We start from the raw sequence: 10,503 nt of genomic DNA, 5'->3' as shown, positions 1-10,503 counted from the left end.
GAGTGAGTTTTAAAGCATAAATTGGGAGTTGTAAATTGAACATGCTCATTTTGAGATGTCCAACATTTATTGAGATGAAAAGGTTTTGAGAAATGAGGGCTTGAAAGGAAGAGCAGGGCCACAGTTTTGGACCTACTGGATGTGGGGTGTCTTTTAGCCACTAAGGTGGCAAGAAGGAGCTTCTGATAGTTGAATACAAAATTGATAATCCATTTGCACCAGTGTGAAATATTCTCAGGACAGGAAAGACTGGGATTAAGGAAGTGATCTAGAAAATTAGCATAGTCTGGACCACATAAAAAGAGCCTGAACTTGAATTGACAGTCGATATGGAAATGGGGATAGGACAGTGCTATCTTAGAGGCAGATTGTCTAGGGCTTAGTGACTGGTTAGATTTGTAGGATGAGAAAGAGATAAAAATGTCTGAGTCATGGGAGTGTGGTTAGGGACAGTGGTAAAAGGGAAGAGATGAATTGCAGAGGAAGAGTTTTTTCCACATCTTTGTATACATTGGTATATTTGTTCCTCAACTCTTTCATTCTGGAAAATGAAACAAAATTCTCTTTATAGTATTTCTATAAAGTTTCAAGATCAAGGGAGAAAACTGGAAAATACAACTTATCAGGTTTAAGAGAAGACCTCTGATACTCTCTTTCTCCATTCTATGGTGATTCTTTAAAAAAAATAATTAATTTTTGGTTGACAAATAAAAATTATGTAGAATTAACGTTTTGAAATATGTGTACATTGTGGAATGGCTAAATTGAGCATATGCATTCTCACCTACTTAATCAAATCTATTCAGCCATTTTCAGGAACATAATACATTCTCATTTTTAGTATAGTCATCATGCTATACAACAGATCTCTTGAACTTACTTGCTCTTATCCAATTTAAATTTTGCATCCTTTAATCAACAGCTCCCCAACCACTGTCCCATCCCCTGGTGATCATTTTCTATGATCTGCTTCTATGAGTTTGACATTTTTAGTTTTTGCATGTAAGTGATACCATGTGGTACTTACCTTTCTGAGCCTGGCTCATTTCACTTAATATAATGTCCTCCAGATTCATCAATGTTTTTGCAAATGACAGCATTTCTTTCCTTTTAAAGGCTGAATTATGTTCTATTTTTTTTGTGTGTGTGTGTCCCACTTTCTTTATCTACTTATCCTCTAATGGACATGAGGGTTATCATATCTTGTTCATTGTGAAGAATGCTGCAATAAACTTGAGACTGTAGATAGGTCTTTGGCATATTGATTTCATTTTCTTTGGATATAAACCCAGTAGTGGGATTGCTGGGTCATATGATACTTCCATTTAATTTTCTGATCATCCTCCATAATGTTTTCCATAATGGCTGTACAACATTGTGAATCTTTGAAAAATCACTTGAATCATGTTTACTTTATAATTGTAACCAAGAAATTCATATTACTTTAAAAAATGAAGTAGCATGTGGTTTTGGAAGTGAATAACACAGGGAAGGCATTTTTCAATTAAAACAAAACAAAACAAAACAAAACAGGAAGCAGTTTCAGATCAATTGTGTAGAAAAGGGATGGTGACAGGCCCCAGGCCCCAGGCCCCATTGGCACTTACGCTTTTGTCCCTTCAATGCATATATTTGCAAAATACCATCTGCCTTTCTAATGTGCAACTTTCCTGCAGTAATTGGTGATGCCAATGTCTGAATAGGAGACAGAATGAGGGTAACATTCTACTGACATTTATAGGCATTACCAATGGAAAGGAGCTCTTGTTTTTTAGACGCATTTCCAATTTATGAGGTATTTTAAAATTTAAATTATAACCGAAGGTTATCATATTAGTTGTTATTCAGCACATATTTGCACCAATTCTGTGACAGGCACTAGATCAGGATGTAACCAGGCACAATTATAATTTGCATATTTTTGCTGAACCTCAAATACTTAATTGTTGGTACTTACTTTATCTTAGTAAATGGTGTCATGGGAAGGTTTTAAAATAACCCCATCAAGATTACATCTGGATGACAGAGATTGTAAGATGCCTTGGCTTGCAGAGTGCATACTAAATCTTCAGGATAAAAGGTGCAAAATGGTACATCTTAACAATTGATGAAAGGTTTTTATTTCATCTTCAAATCTGAAGTTTAATTTTGCTGGATACAAGATTCTTGGTTGGCACCCATTATCTTTCAGAGTTTGAAATATGATATTCCAAGATCTTCTAGCTTTCAGGGTCTGTGTTGAAAAATCTGCCGTTATCCTAATTGGTTTACCCCTTTATATAATCTGATTCCTTTCTCTTGTAGCTTTTAAAATTCTCTCCTTATTCTGTATGTTGGGCATTTTCATTATAATGTTCTTGGTGTGGATCTGTTGTGATTTTCCACGTTCTGCATCCTGTTGGCTTCTTGGATTTGGATTTCCATTTCATTCTTCATGTCTGGAAAGTTTTCTGATATTATTTCATTAAACATATTGCTAATTCCTTTGGTTTGGGCCTCTATGACTTCCTCTATCCCAATAACTCTTAAATTTCGTCTTTTTATGCTATCCTATATGACCTGAACAGACACTTCTTAGGATAAACAATCAATAAACAAATATATGAAAAAATGCTCATCATCTCTAGCAATCAGAGAAATTCAAATCAAAACTACTCTAAGATATCATCTCTCTCCAGTCAGAATGGCAGCTATTATGAAGACGGACAACAAGTGTTGGCGAGGATGTGGGGAAAAAGGTACACTCATACATTGCTGGTGGGACTGCAAATTGGTACAGCCAATTTGGAAAGCAGTATGGAGATTTCTTGGAAATCTGAGAATAGAACCAACATTTGACCCAGCTATTCCTCTCCTCAGACTATACCCAAAGGACTTAAAAACAGCATACTACAGGGACACAGCCACATCAATGTTTATAGCAGCACAAGTCACAATAGCTAAACTGTGGAGCCAACCTAGATGTCCTTCAGTGGATGAATGGATAAAAAAAATTTGGTATATATACACAATGGAATTTTACTCAGCATTAAAAAAGAACAAAATCATGGCATTTGCAGGTAAATGGATGGCGTTGGAAAAGATAATGCTAAGTGAAGTTAGCCAATCCCCCCAAAACAAGTGCCAAATGTTTTCTCTGATATAAGGTGACTGACTCCTAGTGGGGTTTGGAGGGAGAACATGGGAGGATTAAATTAATTCTAGAGAGGGAAGAGGGGTGGGCAGGGGATTAGCAAAGATGGTGGAATGTGATGGACATCATTATACAAAGTACATGTATGAAGACTTGAATTGGGTGTAACATACTTTATGTACAGAGATATAAAAAATTGTGGTATATATGTGTATTAAGAATTGTAATGCAAAAAACCCCCCAAAATATATGTATAAAAGAATAAATTGGTGTGAACATACTTTATATACAGAGATATGAAAAATTGTGCTCCATATGTGTGATAAGAATTGTACTGCATTCTACTGTTGTTGTGTATTTAAAAAAAATAATAAAAATCAAAAAAATTTTAAAAAACAATTGATGAAATGTGTAGTAGGTAGCGTTTACCGAGTCCTAGCTCTTTGCCAGGCACTATGCTAAATGCTCACCATGCACTAATCTTAGTCTAGAACATCTGCATTCAAATTAGGTTTTGTCCAAATCACACTTTTCCCTAAGGAGATGCTTGCTTTACAGTTTGCAACTAAATTTCCTACTTAAGTTCAGTTTGCCTGCTTGTGGTTTAGAAATCCAAGGATTATTTTCTTCCTAGCTTTAATATTCAGAACCCTCTAAATCCTGGGGACTGAATTTTCATATGGGGAAGTTTATTATATGATTGTATAAAAGTTTATTATATGATTGTATAAATTCAATTCAACCAACATTTCTTTCCTGCTTATTTTAGAAGAACTATAGTAAATACTTTAAGATTGAGCTTTTGCCAGAAAAAAACTTAAAATTCAGTGGAATCACAGGTATGTTATTAGAATATGTAAAAGATGGCTGAATGACTTACGGGCTGAAGGTAAGTCTCATGTTGTGGGCATGTAGAAGAAAAGCAATTAACATTCAGCCCCCAAATGACAGTGCAAAGTATAATTTTTTTGACAAAAAATTGTACAAAAAGCAATATTAATCCAGTAGAAATAATACTTAGAAACTTGAAGTTTGGTCTTTTCCCTACTTAGCTAGCAACATGCAGTAGATAACTCTGGATACTGGGCAGCAGCAGCCAGCCATAGCTCCCAGTCAATAATTTGATCATGAGGATAAAAAATTGTTGTAAGTTTTGTGCATGGTGAGAGATAGGGGTTTAATTTCATTTTGTTGCATATGGATTTCCAGTTTTTCCAGCATCATTTTTTGAAGAGGCCATCTTTTCTCCAATGCATGTTCTTGGCACCTTTGTCTGATATAAGATAATTGTAGTTTTATGGGTTAGTCTCTGTGTCCTCTATTCTGTATCATTGGTCTATCAGTCTGTTTTGGTGCCAATACCATGCTATTTTTGTTACTATAGCTCTGTAGTATGGTTTAAGTTCTGGTATAGTGATGCCACCTGCCTCACTCTTCCTGCTAAGAATACTTTAGCTATTCTGGGTCTCTTATTTTTCCAGATGAATTTCATGACTGCTTTTTCTAATTCTATGAGGAATATCATTGGAATTTTGATTTAAATTGTATTAAATCTGTATAATGCTTTGATCATTTTGACAATATTAATTCTGCCTACCCAAGAACAAGGGAGATCTTTCCATCTTTTAAGATCTTCTTTAATTTCTTTCTTTAGAATTTCTGTAGTTTTTCACTGTACAGTACTTTCACTTCTTTTGTTAAGTTGATTCCCAAGTATTTTATGGTTTTTTGAGGCTATTGTAAATGGGGTTGTTTTCCTCACTTCTCCTTTAGAGGATTTGTCACTGATATAAAAAAAAACCCTCAAATCAAAGTGGATCAAGAACTTAGAAATTCAACCAGAGACCCTGCACCTAATAGAAGAAAAAGTAGGCACAAAGCTCCATGATGTTGGATAAGTTCCAACTTCCTTAATAAGATTCCTGTAGGGCAAAAATTAAAATAAAGAATCAAGAATTGGGATGGGCTGGGGATGTGGCTCAAGCGGTAGCGCGCTCGCCTGGCATGTGTGTGGCCCGGGTTTGATCCTCAGCATACAAAGAAAGATGTTGTGTCTCCAAAAACTAACTAACTAACTAAATAAATATTAAAAAAAAGAATTGGGATGGATTCAAACTAAAACATTTCTTCTCAGCAAAAGAAACAATCAGCAAAGTGAATAGAGAGCCTTCAGAATGGAAGCATATTTTTACCACACACACATCAAATAGAGAAGTAATCTCTAGGATATATAAAGAATTCAAAACTCTTCACACACACACACACACACACACCACCACCACCACCACCAACAACAACAACAAGAACAACAAAAATAACCCAAGCAATATATGGGCCAAGGAACTGAATAGACACTTCCCAGAAGATGATATACAATCATCTTCTTTTGTTCAGTTGATATGAAAAAATGTTCAACATCTCTAGCAATTAGCAGCTATTAAAAATAATAATTACAAATAGCAGCTGTCAAGAATACAGACAACAATAAGTGTTGGCAGGGATGTGGGGGAAAACGCACATTCACACATTGCTGGTGGGACTGCAAACTGGTGTAACCAATCTGGAAAGCAGTATGGAGATTTCTTGGAAAACTGGGAATGGAGCCACCATTTGACCCAGCTATCCCACTCCTCAATTTATACCCAAAGGACTTAAAAACAGCATACTACAGGGACACAGCCACATCAATGTTTATAGTAGCACAAGTCACAATAGCTAAACTGTGGAACCAACCTAGATGCCCCTCAGTGGATGAATGGATAAAGAAAATGTGGTAATATTCTATACATAATGGAATATTACCTTGAATTAAAAGAGAATAAAATCATGGCATTTGCAGGTAAATGGATGGAGTTGGAGAATATAATGCTAAGTGAAGTTAGCCAATCCCCAAAAAACAAATGCCAAATGTTTTCTCTGATATAAGGATGCTGATTAATAGTGGAGTAACGAGGGGAGCTTGGGAGGATTAGACAAACTCTAGATAGGGCAAAGGGGTGGGAGGGGAAAGGAGGGAGCAGGGGGGTAAAAAAGATTGCGGAATGAGATGGACATCATTACCTTAAGTACATGTATGAAGACACGAATGGTGTGAATATACTTTATATACAACCAAAGATATGAAAATTTGTGCTCTGTATGTGTAATATGAATTGCAATGCATTCTGCTGTCATATATAACAAATTAGAATAAAAATAAATAAATAATTTTAAAAGTACATTAAACAGAGAGAGAAAGGAGGGGTGAGATGGAGTGAGGTGGGGTGGGGGGGTGGGGGACTGTGTGACTGGCTCTGGGTCCTTCCTTGAATTCCTGCATAAACACCTTTCCAATGACCACATCATTGTCATCCTCAAACGCTGAGTGGAAGACTACTGTGACTGTCTTTTTTAGATTCAACGTACAAGGTCACATCATCCCTATAATGGATAACTGCCCTGTTCTCTTCTTCCTTGCCCTCTTCTTGGAGTTGGAATTTTTTCTCAAAGACAGAGGCAAAACACTTTTGTTTCAACATGCCAGACTGATGCACAGTGAAATCCTTGGACGTAGGCAGATTTTCGAGGTCATGTAGTGTTATGGCACGACTGCTCAGAAAGCACACAAAGACCGGATTTGAAACAAATTAAAGAATCTTATTTTATCTATCCCTTCCTGGCCAGGAATACTTCTGCCCAAGTGGCCTAATATTTAAGGAAGAAAATATTGGGTTCTAATATTGATTCTAATATTTAAGGAAGAAAACCTCATATTATGGAATCTAAAAATTGCAAACAAGCAGGATACAAGGGCTGAGAAAAGCAGTTAGCAGAGCAGAATTAGACAACCACATTGTGGATTCGAGCACAGTTTTGTTGTACATCCTGGGTTCAAGTACATTTGCAGGTGTATGAAGCACAGAAAAACATTTAAAAAAATTCTTTTTCAAAACAACTTATATAACATTTTCACATGGGAATTATAAAGATGGAGTCACTATGGCTATACTTACTATTTTATTAATCTATATTTTCTAATCTATAAACTATAACTTGTATCAACAAACTCAGACCATAACAATAGCAAAGAGACATTGTATCCTGATTCTAGATTTACCAAGAAACTCCCATAAACCCTCTTTAATAACTCATCAGCACCATGTGCCTGAAGTTCCTTGTAGAATTCAAAGAAATACAGATCATCACTTTCATTTTCACTCCTTTAGGATTTGAAATATGATAAGAGAATCTGCAAATGTTACTTCTACTGCTTCTGGTTTGTTTCCGGAAGCTGCATTCGTGAACTTGAGCATGAGCATCTCCTTGATGCGACAGTTGTTCACAGGATCACGGTGGTGGTTGGCCCCCGACCTCACCGACTGGTCTGCTCAACCCCCACACCTCCTCTGCCAGCATTTTTGAATACGGGTGTTCAATAAATTACATGAGATACTTAATACTCTTTTAAAATAGGTGTTACGTTACATGCTTTGGCCCAACTGCAGGCTAATGTAAGTGTTCTAAGCACATTAAAGGTAAGCTGTGATACTCATTGGTAGATTAGGTGTATTAAGTGAATTTTACAGTGATGATTTTTGCAACTTATGATGGATTTATTGGGAATAACCCTATGGTTGATCAGGGGCTTCTGTATCCTAATGGGTAGAGGGAGGGAGATCAGGGAAAACTTAAGAGTTGATGGCACTTGAGCTTGGCATCCTGAATGACATCTCCACAAGGGGAGAACTAGTGCAATTAAATACCTCTTAAGCTTGGCACGTGGCACATGCCTCTCATCACCTCCTACTTATGAGGGAGATTGATGTAGGAGGATCACCTGAGCTGAGGCATTCAAGGCTGGCCTGGGCAACATAGTGAGACTCCATCTTAAAACAACAACAAAACCTTTATAATTCACCCAAATATTGGATGGTCAAAAAGCAAGGGTTATATATATATGACAGAAGGTGGATTTTCTTAAATTGGGAAATTACCACTATGGAGCATTCTACAAATATAATAATTCAGAAAAAGCAACCTGAAGCTACATTATAGACAGCTACATTGCTCTTGCCACCCTGCGTGGACTGGCCTGAACTTAAATTACAAGTGGATACCTCACTGATCTTTTTGACCTGGAAGAATGAAAAGAAGAGGTAATTTTTTAAACTACCACAACAGCCTTAGTCAGCTTTTCATTGCATGACCAATCACCTGACAAGAGCAACTTAGAGGAGGAAAGGTTTACTTTGGCTTACAATTTCATGGTTGGCCAATTCCATTGCTTTGGCCTGAGATAAGGCAGAGCATCAAGGCAGAAGTATGGGGAAGAAGAAAGCTATTCAGATCATGGAAGCCAGTGAGAGAGAGGGAGAGAGAAAGGAGCCAGGGATGAATACAGTCCTGAAAGGCATGTCCCCATGACCTACAGTCTTTTACTAGGTCCCATCTCCCACACATTTCACCACCTCCCAAAAGTTCATTCAAACCATGAATCCTTCAATGGATTGCTGCACTGGGACAAACCCATAAGACTTTGGGATGGGGGTGGGGACACATGCCAGATCCAAATAATAACAAAAACAAAAGCTGAATTTACTTCTGAATTATCCTGAATCTGTCATAAAGATCAGACTCCAATTTTTTTCAGAAGCCATAAAGTGATCCTTTAGAGATTATTTCTGATTAAAATGTGTGCTATTCTAGACGACCCTGAAGAGTCCATAATATTCTGTGAAATGCAAATATGCTTTATTAAAATTAACTCTAAATTTGTATAAGTTTCCTGAATCAGAAATAAATGGTTGATAATTTTTCCTTTTAGGTCTAGAGACCCACAGTAGGGTTTTAAAAATCTCAAAGCTTTTTTTTAAATTAAAAAATTACAGATTCACAAAAATTATCAAAGCAGTATAGATGGGTCTAGTGTACTCCTCATTCAGTTTCCCCCATGGTTAGATCTTAGGCAATCAGTAAAATATCAAAACCATAGGTACTGTTCTGGTTTAGATATGAGGTATCTTCTAAGAGTCTCCTGAATTAATGCAGGAATAGTCAGAGGAGAAATGATTAGATTATGATAGAGCTATCCTAATCAGTTCATCCTGGTTTGAATGGCCAAATGGAATAGTGGGGCATGGTCGGAGGCTGTGGGTCACCGGGGGCATGGCAGTGCAAGGGTTCATCTTCCTTGCTGCCCCTTTCTCCTTCCCTCTCTCTGCTTCCTGGCTTCCATGAATGGAGCAGTGCTCCTTCACTATACCCTTCCACCATGATGTTTTGCCTTACTTTGGGCCCAGAGCAATGGCTCAGCCAACAATGGACTAAACCTCTGAAACCATGAACCAAAATAAACTTTTCCTCTACGTCATTCTTGTTGAGAGTGTAGAGACAGTGTATGATCTTTCAAGCTTGGCGTTTTCAGCTCAGCCCAATGCCCTTGTGATCTATCCAAGTTGTTGCATGCATCAATCAATCACTTTTATCTTGGGCTGGGATTGTGGCTCAGTGGTAGAGCACTTGCCTTGCAGGGGTGAGGCACTGGGTTCGATCTTCAGGACCACATAAAAACAAATAAAGGTTAAGTTCTTTTTTTTTTTTTTTTAAAGTAGCTTGTATATTTTTCTTGTTGAGTAGTAGTCCATGGTAGGAATGTTCCATAATTGTTCAACCATTCCTCTACTGAGGGACATCTTGGTTGTGTTTAATTTTTAAGAGTTATAAATAAAGCTGCTGTGAACAATCACACACAGGTTTTCATGTGGGCATATTTTTTTTTTTTATTTCTCTGGAATAAATGTCCTAGAGTGCAATTGCCAGGTCATATGGGAAGTGCATGTTTAGTTTTTTTAAAGAAACTGCCAAATGATTTTTCAGAGTAGCTGTACTATTTTACAAGGAACAATGATTTTGAAGAGGGTCAACTCAAGATTCCCTTTTAAGCTGGGAGGGGCTGTAACACTACATTGCTGGAACAACTTACTGGGTCCTTTTTCTCTAAGGCATTTGGTGGCCAAATCATCCCCCTTCCTGTTTTTCTTTTTTCCCTCCTAGTGCAATAGGATTATTCCTAATGAATGGTGGGAAAAAAGATTGACTAATTACTACCATGAGCAACATTCTTAACTTTGTGTTCATCAGACAAAAGTGAATTTATCGTCTTAAGAAAAAGGACATTTCCCTGGTTAAATCTGCCTGGAGGTAACTGGAAGCCTCCAAATCTTTCAGTATTCTAGTCTCTCTTTTCTCAGCCTCTCTTTTCACAGTTAGCCTATCCACACCCAGCATCTCTGTTTGTCATTTTGATTCTTCTGTTTGCACCAGGATTTGTTTAAATACTATCTCAATGAATGGAGAGTCTCCAACTACTTTGGTTTAACACTTACTCCTAG

General features: G+C 37.1%; 1 pseudogene across 1 annotated transcript; it reads right to left on the bottom strand.

Annotated features, from left to right (window-relative positions):
- Positions 1–6,353: 6,353 nt before the first annotated feature.
- Positions 6,354–7,431, bottom strand: LOC308654699 (actin-related protein 2/3 complex subunit 2-like; annotated as a pseudogene). The gene is made up of 2 exons: positions 7,192–7,431; positions 6,354–6,721 (listed from the first exon to the last, which is right to left on the bottom strand). The product of its transcript is annotated as an actin-related protein 2/3 complex subunit 2-like (transcript).
- Positions 7,432–10,503: the final 3,072 nt, after the last annotated feature.

Source organism: Spermophilus citellus (genome assembly GCF_964194105.1).
Source record: "Spermophilus citellus genome assembly, chromosome: 8".
In the NCBI taxonomy this organism is placed as follows: domain Eukaryota; kingdom Metazoa; phylum Chordata; class Mammalia; order Rodentia; family Sciuridae; genus Spermophilus; species Spermophilus citellus.
Note: the sequence above shows the minus strand (reverse complement) of the source record. Positions and strands in the feature narration are given on the sequence as shown.